This window comes from Lithobates pipiens, unplaced genomic scaffold (genome assembly GCF_037356315.1).
Source record: "Lithobates pipiens isolate NorthernLeopardFrog02 unplaced genomic scaffold, aLitPip1_a1.2 Scaffold_10, whole genome shotgun sequence".
NCBI lineage: Eukaryota > Metazoa > Chordata > Amphibia > Anura > Ranidae > Lithobates > Lithobates pipiens.
The window spans coordinates 36,858,276-36,880,674 of record NW_027507686.1 but is presented as its reverse complement, the minus strand read 5'-3'; positions in this window follow the sequence as shown (position 1 = coordinate 36,880,674).

The window sequence follows — 22,399 nt, the reverse complement described above, 5'->3', positions numbered from 1 at the left end:
CCAAAAATAAATCAATAGCTTCAAGGTTGAGATTTTCTATCCAGATCAATAGTTCGCAGTTAAGATAACACATAAATCACCTGACATTGACCACTCCAGCTGAGAGGTAACAAGAAGAGCAAAACCATAGGGACGCCATACAATCCACGTTAACCAGTATCACTTCATGGGAAATACAGTGGCTATTTATGTTTTTTTAATTACAATTTTCTCCCTTAGCGTATTGTTTACCAACAATGCAAAAGTGTCAGAACTATCATATTGTAAGGTATACACAGATATCTGAAGGTTAAATGAAAGATTAATTACATACTAGACATGTGCGATTCGTTTCGCACGAATCTCAAATTCGTAGTTCCCGTTCACACTGCCGCGACTTGTCAGGCAACTTAGTCACCTGACAAGTCGCCCTCCATTCTGTACTATGGAACCGTTCTAATACGAGCGACTCAAGTCGCTCCGACTGAACTTTTGTTTACGAATTCCGGATTTCGGACGACGACTCAGTGCCCGCTCACACTACTGCGACTTGTCAGGCGACTTAGTCACCTGACAAGTCGCGCTCCGTTCTGTACTATGGAACCGTTCTAATAGGAGCGACTCAAGTCGCTCCGACTGAACTTTTGTTTACGAATTCGGGATTTCGGACGACGACTCAGTGCCCGTTCACACTACCGCGACTTGTCAGATAGAGTGATCTGACACCAGCACCGTGACATAACACATGTATGAGGTGCCCCAGGAGGATGTAAGTTTTTACGAAACATGTCGGGCTGTTTGTGCTGATACCACCACGCTTAGAATATTCCCTAGCACGGGTGTATATTTGTTCTTAATTTTAACCGTTTTTTTATGCATACTTTTTATTTGTTAGAATCGGACCTATTCGGTCATACCTTTGGTCTGCTGTGTATTTATATTTTTTTATTAATAAAATTGTCGACTGCTTAACGGTACGTTCACGATCGGAGTCCTTCTTTGTTTTCCCCTTCCCCACGCTCGTGGCCGGGAGGCCCGAGTGTTTTGTGTTTCACCACAGGTTTGCGCACTGAAAAACCTTGACATCCGACGATGTCTTCAGGCAACTTACATTGACTTCTATCACAGAAGTCTTCTGCAAGTCATAATAAGCATAATGAGCAATGTTTTTGCCTTTAAACTCATCGTAAAGAACGAACAAACGACGATTCGTATTTTGTACGAAACAGAACGGAATTTCGGACACGAAATACGAAGTACGAATTAATTTTATTACGAATCGAAACAGAACAGAACGGAACTAATTTATTGACGGCGCCCATGTCTATTACATACTAGGTACCCATTCATTATTATCTGTGTCCTTAAACTTGGACCTGATTAGCTTTGCCCTCTTCATATTGTGAACTTCTCTCCCAGCGTCTAAAACATCGTGTCAGCCACCAGGGAGATTGTGCTATTCATAATGCCTAGTACACACCATCAGAAAATAGGGCAAAAAATACCGCTTTCGAAACGATCATACTGATAGAGAGGCCCGGAGTCAGCTCCAAAGACATAGCAGAGGGCCGGGCATGACAGGAGTTAACGGGAGTAGGAACCAAGGAGGAGGAGCGCGTGGGAGGACAGAAATGGGGCAGAGCCTTGGAAGGTGAAGTGACGTGGAACGAGGAGGGAGGCGGCTTCAGTCAGAGAGAGCAGAGCAGCTTCCCACCCTCTCGCCCTACATGTTCTGGTAATATTTCCTGTTGGGGTTGGGGGGACTGGAGCATCCCTGAGAAAAAAGTGGTGCACTTGGCGGGGTGCAAGGTCCTTTTAGGTCATGTGGGCACTTAAAAGGTATGGTGTAGGGATCCGTCTGAGGTCGGCTCCCAGTTGGTATGGTGGTTCGCGACTGGAGGCCTTAGAAGGGACTAGCAGGTATGGTTCTGGCTTATGCCATTGGGACCTTGGGCTCCATTATTGTCAATAAAGCTGATGTTATGTCTAAAAAGGTTATTGATATGTTAATTATTGGATATTTATATATTTGGTTAATAAAGCGGCTGCTAGCCAATTTACCCCAGTTATGCATGGCGTGGTCATTAGAGGTAAAGGGGGTGGGTCATTGGCATAGCAGGTAACAAGCCATGGTTAATACCATAGTCAGGTTAGTACACAGCTTTTGAGAGCTGATCACAACAGTTCATGCCAAATTATCCGAAGGGACAAATGCAAACATTTTTCCTCGTAGGATACCAGGTTGTACGAGTTTGGTTTAATCAATACAGTATTTGTTTGAAAAAAAATCGATCGCATTCTTTGAAACAAAAGAATACATTACAATACAAAACACATTATATCTCTTGTGAAGTTGTGTTCTGTTGTCCAAGAATTTTCTTAACATTAGTAATCTCTTCATTTTCGATGAGACTACCAAGCAAAAAAAAAAAAAGAACGATCTTTCGTGCAATATTCTCATTGTGTATACAAGTCTTAAGACTCATACTCGTGTTCATGCGCATAACGTGCGCACAATGGCATGCATGTGGATGCATGGTTATGTCCACCACAGACACTGGCACCTAGTGGCCTATTTAAACCTGGGCTCTGCATGGGATGATTGCAGGATGGTCTTTCAGCTTGAACTTATGTTATCCTTTTGCCTGTCAGTTCTGTACCTTGTTTCCCACACGTTACTAGACTTTTCCCCTTCTTTGACCTTGATCGTTATCATGATTTGGTGCTTTCCTGCCCATCTGTTACCAAACTTGGCTTATGACCTACCTTTTGTTCTCAATCTCTACTGATGTGGGTGAAGTTGGGGTGTCCTCATCGCTGTGCTTCTGCTTACCTGACACCAGCACTCCCAGGTTCAAGTCCGCAGTTTGAGAATCCTAGCACTTGCACCCTTACATTGCCCTAGCAGACCCTGTCTCAGCTTTCAGGGGTGCTCAGATGGCAATTGTGCAAGAAGCCACACTTATTATTTTAAGCTCCTCATACAAGTATGTGACACTCAGGCAGTAAGAGATGTTCTAAAAAAAAAGAATGTGCTTGGTTTCTTACTGGCTTCTTAGAGCTTATGCTGAATTTTAACATCAAATTTCTTTTTGTTTGATGAAGCTTTGCCCCCCAAAATGCGCTACATGCTTTTTGTCTTTGTGCCGTAATCGGTTAGAAAATTAAAAACACTGGACTCTTGGTTTGGCACCTTCTTTGGTTTAAATATACTGTATTTGGATTTTCCAGTATGGAGGACCCTGATATTTCCAGGGACTCCCAGTCTAGTGTCAGACATGAAGTCTGACCATTGTGAATTCTCTTTCAGGAAACAAAGTAAGATAGGTCTCTGCCCATAATATGTTGTCTAATGGCTCTAACCCCTCCCCCCCTCCACCAAATGCCCCCATAGCAAGCTGCTTGCTATGGGGGAACTTATGCCTGCTTGTTCCCAAGTCCTGCTCTGTGTGTCCATAAAACACAAACAGCACAGCTTGGTAACACCCCAGGACATTTCCCACGGATTGTGAATGACAGTATTAGCCAATGGCTCCTGATGCTGTCTGTGAGCCAGTGAGGATAGAGATGGCTGAGAGAGCCTATGCGCTCATGCACTTTGCCGTATTGAGATTGGGCTCAGGTGAGTATAAAGAGAGAGGGAAGGGGGCAGCACCCTGAAGGTTTTTCATCTTAATGTAGAGAATACATTAAAGTAAAAAAACCTTCAGGCTATAGAACAGTGATGGCGAACCTTGGCACCCCAGATGTTTTGGAACTACATTTCCCATGATGCTCATGCACTCTATAGTGTATAGTGTAGTGAAGCATCATGGGAAATGTAGTTCCAAAACATCTGGGGTGCCAAGGTTCGCCATCACTGCTATAGAACCACTTTATAGAGGAAGCAACTGCCTTTACAACCAGATATAGGCTAGACATGTCCACACTGAAATATTTTGTTTTGGAATTTCGTTTTCGTCCAAAAAATACATTTATTTAGTTACTCCTGAAATTTGTTTTTATTTATTTTGTTTCATTAAAAAATGCAATCATCCGTAAATCCGAAATGATTAAGGTCAAATCTGTCAAATGTTCTAAGAAGATTCGACTGAACAGCTAAATTGTACGACGCCGCAATCGTACATTTCCGGTCGAATGTTCCGCCTACAAGCTATAGTAGAATTCTAATGTTGTATGACACTAGTAATAATTATATATGTTAATTATTATTACTAGTCAACCAACATTAGAATTCTTCTATAGCCTATGGGAGGAACATTTGACCATGAATGTCCGCTCGCTGCGCATTCTTCGTCGAATCTTCATGTTGAATCTTTTCTCTCTATGTCAAATAATCTTGGACTAATAGAGTTAGGTTAGGCACATTCAACCTTTTTTGCTATTGTCTCTATAATGTCGAATCTTTTCTCTCTATTGGACTAATAGAGTTAGGTTAGGCACATTCGACCACAGGTTTGATGGACACAGATTGCTATTGTCAGAGTGGTAGCAGCCTTGTAAAGACAAAGCGATTATTTTGTGCACATGGACACAAGATCAATTTCTCTGTTACAGTGTCATACATGGCACAGACCATGCAATTTTAAATTCCACGTATATCTTAATAATACTCCCTGCCCCACAATTCAGTCAGATCAATGACATGCCAAAGACGGCAGTAAAGGTCCTTGGCATACAGTCGGTGTCTTGATGGAATTATAGTAGAGCCTCTTTTCTCTATGCCCCTTCACCAGAAGCCCTGCACCAAAATAATGCAGTGCTGAGGTCCCATCTTAGCATATTGTTTGCATTGATGTTATCACTCACGTGTGCCTAGTGAAGAACAGACCCTAGATACCACCTTGGCACGAACCCTAAATTTCCACCGCTGATTGCTTGGAAACATTAGCAGGAATTTAAGGGAAGAAAACTGTTTCTGAATTGCATGAGTCTACCCCGCAGCACAGTGATCGTGCTTTCTACCTAACAGAGCGGCTTTAGACATGAACAAAACATGAAAAGAACTATAGGCAGATTTAAAAGATGGTAATCACCGAAGGAAAACCGATGAAAAAGTGAATGGCGGTGCCTCCTCTGCAGGTGTGAATTGCTCCGGTGTCACATCTCAGTGAGCAGGAAGGCTGTGTGCCCGAGTGTGACTGACGCCTAATTAGAAACCCATTCTACTGTGGCAAACACCGGGTCATCTTTTATATACCCTTCTCCTGAAAAACAACAAAAGCCAAGATTAAAAGTGGATTTGTCAGGAAAAAAGAACTGAACAATCAGATTATATTACGGCGAGGGTGGCTAGAGGAAAACTCATCTTTCCATTTTATATTTTTAAAGACCAAAACTACTTAGAAGCACCAGATGTCAGATAGATATGAAAGCATCGTTTTTATGTTTCGTGAAACATTTTCCCTTAAAGTGGTTATAAACCTCAGACATGAAATATGAACAAAGGATATCCCTCTATAGTGTGTACGTGTCTCAATAAAAAGCACTAAGTGTCATTTCTGTCTGCTGCTTCATTCCTCTGCTATCAGTATGAATCAGTTGTGGCAAGTTTTTCTGACATCAAGAGAAAAAGGTGACAGGGGAGGGACCTCTATTTGATTGACAGCCTCAGCTCTGTTGCTGTGTGAGGGGGGGTCTCCCTTCCCTCCAATCAGCTGTCCTCCCCCGTTTTTCTGACATCAAAGACGAGGTTTATAAATTCTGGACTTTGACCAGATGTAGAGAAGACTGCAAATAAACCAGTACAACTTAGATAGGATTTGTTTAATCTCTGAGTATCACCCAAGGCCAGTCACTTCACTGGGTGTATGGAGGGTGTACAACCACTTTAAATATAAATGGTCATATAACCTGACCATGTAGGTTCATGCCAATGAAGGAGGACAAGTAGGATAGTTCCAATTAGAAAATTTGGACAGGGGGCATGCAAGCATTTCCTAAATGTTATATCTATCTCTAAGCTAAAGCCTAAATTAGTATCATTATAATCATTATGATACAGGATTTCTATGGCACAAACAGTTTGCACAAAGCTTTACAATATAAAGGGAGCCAAAAAGTTACAATACAATTCAATTAAATACAAGAAGGTTAAAAGGGCCCTGCTTATAGGAGTCTAATAAGGTGGGGCAAGTCGTAAAAGTTGTCCCCCGCAACTCTATGGTGGATGAGCTGATGGAAGAGTTAAAAATTCAGTTGTTAGTTCAAGGTGAGATCAGCTTCCCTGAAGTAATCAGGGAATCGCCTAATGGTGGCCAGAGTAGGAGATAGCTGGACAGAATGAGGTAGAGAGTTACAGAGGATGAGGGAGGCTCTGGAGAAGTCCTGAAGATGAGCATGGGAGGAGGAGACGAGAGCTAGAGAGAAGGATGTCCCAGGAGAAGCGGAGAGGACGGGTTTGGTGATATTCGAAGACAAAATTGGTGATGTAACTTGCTGCAGAGTTGTGAATGGCTTTGCATGTTGTTGAAATTTGGCCAAGCTACAAATGAATAGCCCATTAAATGATAAAATAACAAAATCATCTTTTGCTGCAATATTTAACTTCAATACAAAGATTCGCCTGAAGTACATTTGCTCTGCCACTAGATGCCCGCATTCTGATGGCCAGTATCACTCAACCCACTTCCTCCAAGCCCAGGTCCTCCTAGATCTGCCCAAGCTCTTGACTGGACAGTGAAAGTAGAAGAAAGCACAGTGATTATCTCATCTCTCTACCTCTCTCAAATGGCAGCAATGTCTAGCATCTCACACCTCAAGACAGAGGTTAGGGACACTGGGTCTTGTGCTGAAAGAATCTCCACTCTCTGTGACATTAGCAACCCAAAATGGAAGTGGTATACATTTTTTTTTACCTGCTACCCTAATAAGGATTATAGTACTAATTACTAGGGCAGTGATTAGAGCTTCCTGACTGGGGATATTGCTGAGCACTCTGCAAGCTTGAAGTGAATCAGGAAGCGATCCTTAGGATCAGTTCAGTTTATCAGTTTACATGAGTGTGAACTGGGTTAGCAGGTAAAGTGAATAGTTGAAGAAACCCTTGGAAGACATTATTTGGGACGAAATGCATTAAGGTGGAGCCCAGCAGTGACGTCATCATGCTGGCTCGGATGAGCGGCAGTATTGTGTGTGTGCTGTCCATTGTCTTTCCTCATTATGAGTATAAGTTTGCTTTTAATAAGCGCTGGATTAGTAAATACTACACTATGTGGTTCCTCTGTTCCTCTCTACATCTGAGATCTTGTTTTGTGGCCTGATATGAGCATTGCTGTGTATTGGAGAGGGAGCTATTCATCCTACTCGGGACCTACTTAAGGATGTTTGGTATGGGCTGTGGCCATTACCATTACAAGGGAGAGAGAGCTGGTCATCCTGCCTGGGATCAGATAAAGCTTTACAGGACACTCCTTGTAAAGAGGTCTTATTTTCTGATAAGGAGAGCCAATGCCTGAACCGTCTGGTGTGTAGAGAGGATGAAATATCCAGGCTGGAGATCTGCAGTTGGTCACGGTGACCATACAAGCCCAATCTGACTCCTCCTGTCGTAAGACAGAGAGGGTCAATAGTATCTGGTGAGTAGGGACCCAGATCCCAATTTTTTGCCTGTCTTTTGGAAGTCATGCACAATAAAATGTGTGAATAGTAAGGGTGTATGCCAGCCATTCTCAACCAGGGTTTTATGGAACCCTGGGGTTCCTCTAGATGTTGCTAGGGGTTCCTTGAGGTGTGACTGATGAACTACTTTTTTGATGGTGCCTACAGAGTTCGAGGTTCAGCATCACTTAGCAAAACCAGCAGCATGACACCAAATATCTTTTTTAGCTGTCTTTAAGGGTGGCATTCTGAGCACCACTTTAAGAGGGACATTCTTCCCATTGGCCACCAGTATAAGGGGCATTGTTCCTGTTGACCCCTGATAAATTGGTTTTAGTAACGGTTCCTCGAGACCTGAAAATTTATTTCTGGGGTTCCTCCAGGGTTAAAAGGTTGAGAAAGGCTGGTGTATGCAATCAAGATTCCTGTTAGCCCTTGTACACACGGTCGGACATTCTGACAACAAAATCCTTTGGATTTTGTCTGAAACTGATGTTGCATACACACGGTCAGACAAAGTTGTCAGAAAATCCGATCGTACGTAACGTGATGGCGTTATTTCGTTATGATGGGACTACGTTCAGGCTAGTAGCCAATAACTTTGGTCTAAGAATTTGATCTGAGCATGCGTGGCACTTTGTCCGATCGGAATTCTCTACACACAATCGGACAAAGTCCGATCGGATCATGTTGTCGGAAAGTTCTATAGCCCAGCTCTAAAACTTTGTCCGTCGGATATTCCGACGGATACAGTCCGATGGAGCCCACACATTGTCGGATTATCTGACAACATGGTCCGATCGGACATTTTCCATCGGAATGCCCGACCATGTGTACAAGGGCTTACACCTGTCAGCATCATCTACACGGGAACAAAGACAGCTTGATCGACCAACCCCCATCAAATATTGTTTCATTGATATTTTATTATAATAGATCCCATCAGTGTTGGTTATGGCTACAATATCCTTACACAGAGCTTGTTGGATACATGGACTAGAACACTTTATGTTGTATCACTTTACCATTCACAAGGTTTATTATTTATATTTATTTAAATTTTTTCATGTAATTTTCACATTGACACTTTTTCAATATTATTGTGGTTTTTCAAATTATCACGGCATTCTAGGACTGCATTTCAAAAAAGCAAGAGCTGTTTCGTTTTTGGAATATTTATCCTGTGTGTTTATCATAGATAATAATGATCTGGATTTTGCTGGCTAGAGTTCCCTTTTTTTTTTTTGCTTTATCACAATGATTCCCGTCAGGTATAACTCCAGGTCCCTCGAAAAACAACCATCTCTATATCTCCAGCACCAGAGGGTTGTCTACAAAATGACTTAGGAAAGTTTGATGATTAATACAATTTATACAGCCACACTTGAATGGATAAAAATACAGTCATCTGTTCCCCTATCATTTTATTTTTCATTAGATTGCTGGCAAAGTCATCCTTGTGGGGAAACCTAAGAGCGAAGAAACATCAAACATTTTGCAGGGCTACTGAGGTAGTACAGGGACAATTGTTTGCAGAAATTGCTATATAATTACATTATGGAGATATATTATGCTAACATACAAACAGAGAGAAAAAGACTAATAGCATAAGACAACATATAATATACAGTGTCAGTATATTACAGAGAGTTTTGTACTGATTCTGCAAGTGGTGATAAAATATGTTTTAGTGAAATGTTAACTGAAAGATATGTTATGTCAATAAAATGAAAATCTGGGTAAAATTAAAAATGTCAAATATGATGCAGTCTGTCCATAGCATTAAAGCAATATTAAACCCAAAAGCAAAAATGTACTAGATTACAGATTAACAATTCTTAAATGTGATGCAGAATTCGTTTTCTTTTTTAGACTGTCTTTCTTCTATCTTCATCTGGTGATCCAGCCACTAAATCTGTTATTTTTTTAAAAAGAACAAGCTCTCCAGTCAAATTTTATCAATTATAGAGATGAGACAAACCATTTAAAGCTAAATTTCAGAAATCCAGCTGCCTTGTAAATTAAACCCACAACAGTCAAATCAGCTTGTATATGCAGTGAAGCATGCATGCTATACTCCCTGTGGAACCTAAGGGGTTAATCCGCCACAAGGCTGTTTGATCATGTTTTCTCTGATCCACCCCTGCTTCCACTGTCCCCAATCCATCTCCTAATTAGACACAGCCTTTGGAGTCACCCTGAGAGTTTTTTTTTTTTTTTGGGAGGTTGCATGTGATCAGCACAGGGCCAATCATCACTGTCCAGAGGGTCAGGGGTCCTGCAGCCTCATAGGACAGTCGGAGTAGAATGAAAATGCCTCCTTCAAGCTTTACCAGACACTGATATAAGTCACAAGACTGCTTATATTGCTGATGAGAAAGGGTATTTAGCAGTTATATTTACTCATACAGGCCTGATTGGTGGAGTGCTGCAGAGATGGTTGTTCTTCTGGAAGGTTCTCTTCTCTCCACAGAGAAATGCTGGAGCTCTGTCAGAGTATTCATCGGGTTCTTGGTCACCTCCCTGACTAAGGCCCTTCTCCCCCGATCGCTCAGTTTGGCCAGGCGGCCCGCTCTAGGAAGAGTACTGGTGGTGCCAAACCTTTTCCACTTATGGATGATGGCAGCCACTGTGTTCATTGGGACCTTCAATGCTGCCAAAAATTTTCTGTACCCTTCTGCAGATCTGTGCCTCGATACAACCCTGTCCTGGCTTGGTTTGTGCCCTGACATGCCCTGTTAACTGTGGGACCTTACATAGACAGGTGTGTGCTAGGGATGAGCTTCGAGTTCGAGTCGAACATTGCCTGTTCGCCTGTTCAGCGAACAGTGAACAATTTGGGCTGTTCGCAGCAAATTCGAAAAGCCGGAACACCCTATACTAGTCTATGGGAGAAATCGAAAGTGCTCATTTTAAAGGGTAATATGCAGGTTACTGTGCTAAAAAGTGTTTGGGGACCCGGGTCCTGCGCCAGGGGACATGGATCAATGCAAAAAAAAGTTTTAAAAACGGCCGTTTTTTCAGGAGCAGTGATTTTAATAATGATTAAAGTGAAACAATAAAAGTGTAATATTCCTTTAAATTTCGTAGGGGGGGGGGGGGGGTGGCTATAGTATGCCTGTGAAGGGGCGCATGTTTCTGGTGCTTAGAACTGTCCCTGCACAAAGTGTCATTTGTGCAGGAAAAAAAGTCTTTTGAAATCACTTGCAGCTAAATTGTCGACTCCCCGTAATACAGAGAACACTCAATGAGTGTTCTCTGTATTAGCCGACAATTCATTCATTCATTGATTCAAAAAAAAAAGCGTGGGAGTTCCCCTAAATTCAATTACCAGGCCCTTCAGGTCTGACATAGATATTAAGGGGAACCCCGTGTCAAATTAAAAAAAAATTGACGTGGGGGTCCCCCTAAATATCCATACCAGACCCTTCAGGTCTGATATGGATATTAAGGGGAACCCCGCATCAAATTTTTAAAAAAATTGACGTGGGGGTCCCCCTAAAAATCCATACCAGAACCTTTATCCGAGCACGCAACCTGGCAGGCCGCAGGAAAAGAGGGGGGACGAGAGAGCGGCCCCCCCTCCCTCCTGAACCATACCAGGCCACATACCCTCAACATTGGGAGGATGCTTTGGGGGTCTGTGACCCCTCAAAGCACCTTGTCCCCATGTTGATGAGGACAAGGGCCTCACCCTCACAACCCTGGCCGGTGGTTGTGAGGGTCTGCGGGCGGGGGGCTTATCAGAATCTGGAAGCCCCCTTTAACAAGGGGACCCCCAGATCCCAGCCCCCCCTGTTTGAAATGGTAAGGGGGTACAAAAGTACCCCTACCATTTCACAAAGAAAGTGTAAAAATGGTTAAATAAGACAAACACACTTTTGAAAAATTCCTTTATTAACCACTTGGGATCCGCGCTATTGCCAAATGACGGCATTAGCGCGGATCTACTTTTTCGGGACTACGTCTATTGACGTCGTCCCGTGTACGAGCGGCCTGCGCGCCCCCTGATCGGCGAGTCCATGAGACTCGCCTGATCACCGATCCGTGCAAGGGGTCGATCCCGACCCCTTATCACGTGATCAGCTGTCAGCCAATGACAGCTGATCATGTGATGGAACGGAGCCGGTAATCGGCTATTATTCCTCCTCGCGCTGACAGCGTGAGTAGAAAAAAAAAAAGCCGATCACCGACGGCCGTGATCGGGACATCAGTCCCGATCACGGCCAGCAATACAAGCGACCACCTGCCCCCTGCCAGTGCCCACCTGCCCACCGCAGTGCCATCCTGAATAAAAGTAAGTGCCCCCCATCAGTGCCACCCAGCAGTGCCCATAGTGCCCACAGTGCCACCCACAGTGCCACCCACAGTGCCATCCAGCAGTGCCACCAACAGTGCCACCCACAGTGCCCACAATCTGCCTCAAAGGTGCTGCACCCCAGTGCCGCCCATCAGTGCCCAGCAGTGCCGCCCATCAGTGCCCAGCAGTGCCGCCCATCAGTGCCCAGCAGTGGCACCTATCAGAGCCACCTATCAGTGCCACCTATCAGTGCCCATCAGTTCCATCTATCAGTGCCCATCAGTTTCCATCTATCAGTGCCCACCCGTGCCACTTATCCGTGCCATCTTATCTGTGCCCATCTTTGCCCATCAGTGCCGCCTTATCTGTGCCCATCGGTGCCGCCTTATCTGTGCCTATTAGTGCCGCCTTAACTATGCCTATCAGTGCCCACCAGTGCAGCCCATCAGTGCCCACCAGTGCAGCCCATCAGTGCCCACCAATGCAGCCCATCAGTGCCCACCAATGCAGCCTATCAGTGCCGCCTAATCAGCGCACTTCAACAAACTATTAAAACATGATTTTTTTTTTTTTTGCATCTTTTTTTGTTTGTTTAGCAAAAAATAAAACTCCGAGCTGTAACTAAATACCACCAAAAGAAAGCTCTATTTGTGGGAAAAAAATGATAAAAATTTCATTTGGGTACAGTGTTGTATGACCGCGCAATTGTCATTCAAAGTGCATCAGCGCTGAAAGCTGAAAATTGGTCTGGGACTGAGGCAAGTGGTTAAAAATAAAAAAAATAAAAAAAGATTCCAGCGGTGCTAATCCACTCTTGCTATCCAGCGACGAATCTCCGGGGTCCAGCGATGGATGATCATATTCAGCGACAGGGGATCTCTCAGTCCAGCGCTGTCCATACATCCTTCTTCTGTCTCCACTGCGGAGACTGCAGAGATCCCAGCGCTGACGTTTCTTATATTAGGAGGGCGGGGCCACCCGTCACCTGACCCCGCCCCTCTGACGCTGGAGAGGGAAACCAGGGGTTCCCCAGTGACCTGTGGGTGACCCCGCCCCCTCTGATGTAACGCAGGTTTCCGTTACATCAGAGGGGGCGGGGTCACCCACACGTCACTGGGGAACCCCTGGCTCCCTTCACCCGCATCAGAGGGGGCGGGGTCAGGTGACGAGTGGCCCCGCCCTCCTAATATAAGAAACGTCAGCGCTGGGATCTCCGCAATGGAGACAGAAGAAGGATGTATGGACAGCGCTGGACTGAGAGATCCCCCGTCGCTGGATATGATCATCCATCGCTGGACCCCGGAGATCCGTCGCTGGATAGCAAGAATGGATTAGCACCGCTGGAATCTTTTTTTTATTTTTTTTATTTTTAATAAAGGAATTTTTCAAAAGTGTGTTTGTCTTATTTAACCATTTTGACACTTTCTTTGTGAAATGGTAGGGGTACTTTTGTACCCCCTTACCATTTCAAACAGGGGGGGGCAGGATCTGGGGGTCCCCTTGTTAAGCCCCCCGCCCGCAGACCCTCACAACCACTGGCCAGGGTTGTGAGGATGAGGCCCTTGTCCTCATCAACATGGGTACAAGGTGCTTTGAGGGGTCACAGACCCCCAAAGCATCTTCCTAATGTTGAGGGTATGTGGCCTGGTACGGTTCAGGAGGGAGGGGGGGCGCTCTCTCGTCCCCCCTCTTTTCCTGCGGCCTGCCAGGTTGCATGCTCGGATAAAGGGTCTGGTATGGATTTTTAGGGGGACCCCCACGTAAAAAAAATTTTTAATTTGATGCGGGGTTCCCCTTAATATCCATATCAGACCTGAAGGGTCTGGTATGGATATTTAGGGGGACCCCCACGTCAATTTTTTTTTTTTTTTTTTTTTTTTTTTTTTTTTTGACACGGGGTTCCCCTTAATATCCATGTCAGACCTGAAGGGCCTGGTAATTGAATTTAGGGGAGCCCCCACGCTTTTTTTTTTTATTTTTTTATTATGAATGAATGAATTGTCGGCTAATACAGAGAACACTCATTGAGTGTTCTCTGTATTACGGGGAGCCGACAATTTAGCCCCAAGTGATTTTAAAAGACTTTTTTTCCTGCACAAATGACACTTTGTGCAGGGACAGTTCTAAGCACCAGAAACATGCGCCCCTTCACAGGCATACAATAGATACCCCCCAGCTACGAAATTTAAAGGAATATTACACTTTTATTGTTTCACTTTAATCATTATTAAAATCACTGCTCCTGAAAAAACGGCAGTTTTTAAAACTTTTTTTTGCATTGATCCATGTCCCCTGGGGCAGGACCCGGGTCCCCAAACACTTTTTAGGATAGTAACTTGCATATTAGCCTTTAAAATTAGCACTTTAGATTGTGAACGTTCGAGTCCCATAGACTTTAATAGGGTTCTAAAGTTCACACGAAGTTTAGGTCTGTTCGCAGGTTCTGGTGCGAACCGAACAGGGGGGTGTTCGGCTCCATCCCTAGTGTGTGCCTTTCCAAAGCATGCCTTTCTCAATCAACTGAATTTACCACAGGTGGACTCCAGTAATGTTGTAGAAACATCTCAAGGATGACCATCTGTTTCTCTAACAGTTTATAGTGTTACCTAATCCTCTTAGAAAACATCCAGGGAATATGAATGAATAAGGCTGCTTTCACACTGGGGCGGGAGCGGCGTCGGCGGTAAAGTGCCGCTATTTTTAGCGGCGTTTTAGCGGCGGTGTGCGGGCGCTAGCGGGGTGGTTTTAACCCCCGCTAGCGGCCGAAAAGGGGTTAAACCCGCCCGCGGTATTGCCGCGGTGTCCCATTGATTTCAATGGTTAGGAGCGGTGAATACACCGCTCCTTCACCGCTGCAAAAATGCGGCTAGCAGGACTTTTTTCACCGTCCTGCCAGCGCATCACTCCAGTGTGAAAGCCCTCCGGCTTTCACACTGGAGTTAAAGGGGCCGGTTTTTTTCAGGCGTTACACAGGCGCTATTTTTAGCGCTGTAACGCCTGAATACCGCCCCAGTGTGAAAGCAGCCTAAGAGTCACCAAATAATCTACAGCATATAGATGGGGTGCAGGATCAGTGTGATAAAAGAACTTGTATTCAAATAATGCAAAGACAATTCACAAATAACCCAGTAGGAGGGCAACCATAGTTGCACAGGTTGCTAAGCCTTCTTTGAAAAATGGCCGATTGACTGTGCAGGCACCATCAAACGAGATCAATCAGACATTTGTCAAAGAAGCCTTAGCAACCTCCGCAACTGTGGTTGAGAATGTCTGCCTGTAGTTTCATGGTGCCTGCACACTTCTGGGGCCATTGCCACTTGGAGCTGCATGGTACCAATGATCTTTTTAGCTGTCTTTAAGGGTAGCATTCTGACCACCAATGTAAGGAAGCATTGTTGCCAATGACTACAAATTAATTGGTTTTAGCAGGAGTTCCCGGAGGTCTGTCAATTATTTCCTTTTGGGGTAAAAAGTTTGTGAAAGTTTGACCTAGAGTCTGAAAGTATTTTTTCCATCTTATGAATCCAAAATGAAAAGCCAACATGTTTCTGGGACTAGATTGTACCCTCTTCATCCGTCATTATAATGCTTTTTAAAGTGGAAGAAAAGGGCTCCATTGGAATTACAAATTCTAAAAGTAGATTTGTTAATTTCAGTCAATAAAACAGGTCCAGCATGTCTTGCTTACCCCAAACTCAGTTGGTCAGACACTATAGTTTGCTACTGTGTTCTTCATGAAAATATAAGAAGAGGGGATTGAAAAGGAGAGGATACCACATCCCAAAATTCTATAAGAGACAAAAGGAGAGGGGGGGGGGGCAAAGCGGGTTGGGGAATACCAACCCTGGGATTTTTAACGGTATCAGATCAGCAAAATATGCAATCAACTAATAATTGCTAAAAATTTATTTATTTAACCAACATCCATCAATGGTGTACAAAAACTACATTATACAGTCATACAACCAATAGTGAGGCCGGATCAGGTGTAGAACATTTCCAGAATTACCCCACTTTGATACATAAAAGCATAAATGCTGCGCTGCGATTATTCAACATGTTTCGCTCATAGCTCGAGCTTCATCAGGAATTGGCGCAGCAGCAGATCATAACTGATAAAGTAAGAAGAACAACATATATTAAATACATACACAATATATCCAAAGTTATAATGTACATTTTCAAAACAAATATTATTTGCAAAATAAGTACATAGGGAGAGATTATAAAAGTCATATACATAAATAAATATGAAATGTATCCGGTCACAGGTTCCATATTCCAAAAAATAATAATCAGATTATCCGAAATAACAACAAAGATTTGTAAATATATAATTTGATTTTATCTTACCAATTGTGTCAGAGTCCCACAGGTCTATGAATGTGTTTGCCGTTAGTGGAGAGTAAATAAGAAGTTGAAAAGAAAGTGCAATCAATGCACCTGCTGACCAATAAATGCACAGACTGGATAATGACGCATCAACCAGAAGTCTAGTCTGTAGAGAAAAACACTATATTTTGTATATTGAAGCATGGTAAATTAGTCCTAGCAATATTTATTTAAAGTGAGGGAACTCTCATAAGTATAAAGAAATCTCAACATCATATTACCTGGGTAATTGAATCAATCCTAGTGCAAACTGGTTTCAAATGGCCAGTATGGAAAAATGCCAACAGTGTTGCCAGATGAATTACTTAGGTAAACGCTGTAATAAACAGGTAAGGTAAATTCTATCAGCTAAGAGAAATGGACTCAACCAATTAAGTTAAATGAATCAGTAGAATGGTGGTAGTAAGAAATCCATCTTAAGTAATCAAAGATAGATATAGTGTGTAAGAAGAGCCTGCATACCTGTCAATATGTGTACAGAGACACCAGTTGCGGGATAGCCTATTCAGCAGTTCATCCTCCGTCAATTGCCATAATCGCAGCGTAGCATTTATGTTTTTATGTATCAAAGTGGGGTAACTCTGGAAATGTTCTACACCTGATCCGGCCTCACTATTGGTTGTATGACTGTATAATGTAGTTTTTGTAAACCATTGATGGATGTTGGTTAAATAAATATATTTTTTAGCAATTATTAGTTGATTACATATTTTTCTGATCTGATACCATTAAAAATCCCAGGGTTGGTATTCCCCAACCTGCTTTGCCCCCACCCCCCCTTTTTGTCTCTTACTGTGTTCTTCACTTATAGCAGCCCCCTCTCCCATAACGCAAGCAGGTCTACTGGTACTCAGTTGCCCCCAGAACTTATACACAATGCTATAGCGCCTGGCTACCACACCAGGGCAAGAGCAAACTGAGCAAAGCAAACAGGTACTTGCGGTTGGCTGACAAGCAGAGTGATTCAATGAGAGTCCAAGTAAAAGGCAGACAGAGTTCAGAGAATAGTCATTATCAGGTCCAAGGTCATGCACAGGTAAAGTGAATCTAGCAGAGCAGACAAGGCAGACAGGGAGTTTGATGAGATATTACACGTTGTCACACTCTATCACAAGCATGAGACTGAAGGTTTGGCTGGCTTAAATTAGGTCTGGTCTGCATCCAGAGACTGGCCACATTAGTCCTCATGCACGTGGAGAGACAGACAATGAGAATTCCATAGCCAAAACAAGGATGCTGGAATTAGGAACAGGAGAGCTAGAAGCTCCTCACACAGCAGTTTATGGTGTAGAGGGGCTTCTAATGCTCAGGAGTATATTTAGGCACAATTGAAATATGACATGTCCACTTTAAAATAGACCTGCACTCTCCAATGAACAAGAACCTTTTACTGCCAATCTAGATCAGCAATCATCCCTTTATAGCTGCCCGAGAGCAGGTCTTACTATTCCAATGGCAATGTATATTCACAGTAATTGTTAATAGAAGAGGCGTGTTCGAACATGTTTTAGCATTTCATCTATTTTTATAGATAACATGGAACCAGTTCGACTATATTGTCTTTGCTAAGCCATGCAGACATAATTCCATAACTCGCCATCTCTTATCCTGTTAAAGCACAAAACAGAAATAATGCAACAGATATCTACTCAAGCGACTTCAAACAGCCTTCACAGGAGCGATGTGCCAAGTAATTCTATATGAGCGGCATATACACTAATTAGTTTTATGTAAGGAAAATAAACACGCCTGACAGATGTGGTTTTGTCATTTTATGAACCTGGCGCGCACGCATTATCAGTCTGGTAACAACCATGTTATTTTTATATGCTTTAATGACTGTTAAGTGACAAGAATTTGACGGCAGGAGATAGCAAGACTAGTCATGGTCAATCAAGGGACAGGAAACAGAAAACTCATTAAAAAGAGAGCCCATAATAAGGTCCCTTAACCATTTACAGGATACTAAAAATGAAAACACAGCTGCTGAAAGGAATCAATCAGTCACAGATACAGTGAAGGCGACCATTTTGTCTCTTGGCCATTTACTTTGAAATGAAGCCAACACACGTAGTTCCCAAGCATCCTGCTTTCTGCAAGACAATCTACAAAGTTAGTAAAGTGTCCTGTTGACACAGTTTTTCCATTGGAATGCCCCACAAGCCACAAAGGAGAACACACAACACGACACAAAAATAATAGAAATGTTCAGTACCTAAAGTGGAGGCGTGACAACACAAAAAGGGCAGGAGCATTTACTGGGCTTGTTGGAGCCATGCTCTTGTTTTAGCCATTTGACTACTATGATTTATTCTACATGTCATTGAGCTAAAAACAACTGAATAAATAAAGCAGTCTGAGGAGCAGTAATGCAACAGGATCTCAGACCCGAGGCTGAGAAAGATATAAACCCCCTGAAACATATACCCAATGTCCAACAGGAAGTGGGCAAAGCTAAGAATAGGGGGCTTGGTTTTCTCCTTGACAGGTCCACATCATTGTTATGTACTAGTCTTCTTCAAACCCAACTTCTTACCAAGGTTAGGGGTTTCTTAAATTGGTCACCTTACTTGGGGTATGCATGCTCCTGCTGATTGGTTTGTAGGGCAGTGAACGTGGTGCAGCGACAGTAAACACTCAGAGTCCAGTTGCAGAAACAGAATCTGTATTGAAGTTAAAGTTTAGTTCTGTAATTTACAACAAGCCCGACAGGATGGTACCTGAGGGACACTCACAGGATACACAGCAATGTGTAGCAGAGCAGGTCTCAGGCATGTTGACAGCATCTGTCTGCAGGGGTAGAATGCGGCCTGGTCAGTCTTTGCCCAAATGGGGAGGTTTCCAGAAGGATGGCGTGTCTGTATTCTTTCCTTACTTGTCTGGAACCTTTCCCTGCCGCTAATCACTGTCTCAATCAGACAGGTGATCAGTCCCTACACTACCCACACGTGAAATACATCAAGCCTGGGAGCCAGGGTCTTAAATAGACTCTGCCTGACCCAAGATGGCTATCGGAGTCACATGCGATGGCAGCATCCAACTGGATAGCTTCCCAAATGACCCAGGAAACCATAGAAGAACCATGTTCCTCTTGAATTCCTTTCCCTCTGCAATGCCCCTACAGTTGAGCGCCAAATGCAGTGGAGAATGTAGACTGCACCTGCCTACAGGTTTGTAAATACTATGTTTTTGCTTTTATTGATAAATAATAAAAACAAAAGTGCTATTCTACATTGACGTTGTCTGTGCCATTTCCACGTGTCATTGGCTACCTAAAATATGGTACATTCATGGTGTATGCTTCATGTTCTTAAAAGCCAAAGGGTAAAAGTATACCTGTAGTGGTCAGACATTTACTATAGTTCCCTATATGCAGTCCCAAGGAAGGTACTCCTCAATTGAATGGCAGTAAACAGAGGATCTTAGCCATAAGGTTTAGCACTTTATAACAGTCCCACACAGTGTACTTGATTGGCTTCTCCTCCTTCACCATCAGTACTGAGGAGCCCTTGTGGGGGGCTGTGAAAAAACTTTTGCTGTACAGTTTCCTAAAGCCCCGTATACACGATTGGACTTTCCGATGGGAAATGTTCGGTGACAGGCTGTTGTCGGTAAATCCGACCGGGTGTATGCTTCATCGGACAATTTTTGTCGGACTCTCCACCAACAAATGTTGGCTAGCAGGTTTTCAAATTTTCCACAGACAAATGTGTGTTGTCGGATTTTCCGAGCATGTGTACACAAGTCCATTGAACAAAAGTCCAAATTACAAACACGCATGCTCAGAAGAAGGAAAGGAGGCAAACCTTTCATTCATCTGCCCATCCTCCATTCATAGAGTGCTTTTCATGTCACTTTACAAAATATGTAAACCCAGTCACTGTGCTCCTGCATTGTCACCATGTCACATGAGCTTTCAATGGATCAGTAAAATTAGATACATTCATGGCACAAACAATGCCAGTAGCCTCAAAAGTGTTAAGAGCTACACACAGTTCATAACAGCCTTTCTCAACCTTTGCAACATAGAGGAACCCTTGAAATAGTCCTGCAGTCTCGGGGAACCCTTGCTAAAAATTAGAAATCTACAACTCACAATACATTAGTGTGATGGTCAGTGGGAAGAATGGTCCTTATGTCAGGTCACCTTGAGGCGAGGTGACAGATGCACACCGTAGGGATCAGGAGTGCATCGCAAGGTTGTGGACCCTAAGGCTGACTGCTGAGGATGGCAGACAGGTCCCACCGGGGTTAGAGCGTAAGATTCCCTGGGGCGCGGAGTCTAAGAGCCAGCAGGTGTTCACCAGCGCCTCTAGTGGTGAGGATGGACTTGGCTGCAACTGGCTCCAGGTCGCGACCCCTAGGGTCCCCCAGCTCACACCCACAGTAGGCAACAGGACGATAGGGATGGTGAGGGACAAAGCCAAGGTCGGGGCCACAAGCAGACAGGAATAGTCAAGGACACGCCAAAAGGTCAGGATCACAGGCAAACAGGGATAGTCAAAGACATGCCAAAGTCGGTAACGGAACAACAGAAGAGCACACGGCAGTTAACAGGAAGCTAAACACACAAAGGAATACACAATGGTTGATCAGCAGGGTTGGCTTGCAGTGCACAGGTTAATATAGAGCTCCCTGATAGGAGCTAGGGTGGAGCCATGCCAGAAGATGGATTACAAAAGCAGACAGGTGAGGGTCGGCTGGTCTCTATATGAACACATGGGAACAGGTAAGCAGACAAACTATTGCATAACCATGACACCTTAAACCTGTGGTCATTGGGAAGAATTACCTCCTTACAAATAACTAGTGTTGGTGGGAACTTATCTGAGAGGCAGAAATGGTCCAATGCTGAAGGATCCCCTAGCAACCTTTTGGAGGAACCCTAGTTGAGAATAACTGGTTCGTAAGTTGATATAATGGCAGCTTACCTGGCCCCAGAGTACCGCCTCAGTAGATTGAAGGTTATCTGTATTAGAGTAAAATGGACACCAGAGGGTGCCTCTGTCTAGCAAGATAGTGTTTATTATTAAAAATAAAAAAAAGTCTCTGCTCCACAAGGCAGGCTACTGCAGAGCTGCTGATCAAATTTAACCCTCTCAAAATTTAAGCACTCGTCAAAAAATACAGCCCTGAAGAAGGGGGAGGTAATTCCCCCGAAACACATTGGCTCTACTTTTTTACTTTTATCTCCAATAAATAATTATAAAATTCATCAAGTGAGATCTCTCTCTTTTGGGACATCGGGCCTTCCTCTCCAATCACCCAGGGTGTTCACTGCGGTAACGCCTCCATTGTAGTTATCTGAAAGGTAGCAGCCCTAAACAACAACGGAGTCTATCACTTACCACCTACAATTGGGATACAATCCATTGGAAGCAAATCCCTCTACACCTGCCACACAGTAACTTGCCGATAGGCAGCCGCGAGCAGCACCATTCCAGCTCTATCTTGCACTCAGACTTGAAGTTCATATAAAGACAGCTTGCCTGGCCACAGAGTAGCTCCTCAGCAGATTGAAGGTGATCTGTAATCGAGTAATATGGACAACAGAGGGCACTTCTAAGTGTAACAAGATAGTTTTTATTATAAAAAAAAAAACTGTAGAAATGCACTCACATTTATTAAGCTAAAAGAAGACATATCTTAAAACCAAGGGAAGTCATCTTGGGGACCCAGGATGAACTGCAGCAATCCAGGGAAACGTAGAGAGAAGCTGTCTGCAGCATATAGAGTTACAACAACTCCAGAGCCAGTTGGACAGCATAAGAATATTCCCAGATGATGTCAGATGTCAGGGGCATGGATGGGAAGTGACTACACGTTTCAAGGTTGTAACGCCTCTTTCTCAAGCCTTGTCAACACACATTATACAGGCATGACCCACTGTTAACATCTTCAGGAATTATGACCTGAGAAATGCCATGTAGCCTTTGCTAAAGCGCATGTAGGCATGAAGAAGTGGGTACAAAGACACCAAAGGAAATCAGCAGCACTGAGATACAGCAAAAATTTGCAAACTAATATTTTATTTGAAAAAAAAAAAGAAGAAAGAAAACAAAAAGCAGAAATTTTAATGATCCAAAGGGATGTAACAAATTAAATTTCATCTGGTTAGGGTTTATATCT